Raw genomic sequence first — 668 nt, forward strand, 5'->3', positions numbered from 1 at the left:
TTGCTGCTGCTGCTGCTGCTGCTGCTGCTGGCAGGGGCCCCCTTGCGCAGCAGCAGCAGCAGCTGCTGCTGCTGCTGCTGATGGTCCTCACTAGGCGCCGCTGCACGAGAGAGTTTGCGGTGTACGTACACCTGAAATACAGCAGTTTTTCTTTTGCATACATTCAATTCTAGCTGCAGCAGACAAAAAGAATAGCAGCAGCAGCAGCAGCTGCTGCAGCCCCGGGGGGCCCCCAGAGGCGCTGGAGGCGTGCAGCAGCAGCAGCAGCAGCAGCAGCAGCAACAGCAGCAGCAGCAGCAGCAGCAGCAAAATTGACAATTGTTTCACCCCACAATCATTCTGAAAGCCTTAACACCCCCTCAGACACCTGGAGAACAACCAGGGCCTCTGCAGCAGCAGCAGCAGCAGCAGCGCCGACTGCTGCTGCTGCTGCTGCTGCTGCTGCTGCTCACACGAACGGCAGCAGCGACAGCCGCATTAACAGCAGCAGCAACTCTACGAGCTATCAGCCGGGGAAACGGATAGCCACAGCAGCAGCAGCAGCAGCAGCAGCAGCAGCGACAGCAACGCCAGCAGCAAGGGCAACAGCAGCAGCCAGAGCAGCAGTGGTAACAGCAGCAATAGCAGCAGCAGCAGGGTGTGCAGCAGCAGCAGCAGCAGCAGCAGCA

Source organism: Eimeria mitis, genomic scaffold, assembly GCF_000499745.2.
Source record: "Eimeria mitis Houghton genomic scaffold, Emh_scaff1303, whole genome shotgun sequence".
In the NCBI taxonomy this organism is placed as follows: domain Eukaryota; phylum Apicomplexa; class Conoidasida; order Eucoccidiorida; family Eimeriidae; genus Eimeria; species Eimeria mitis.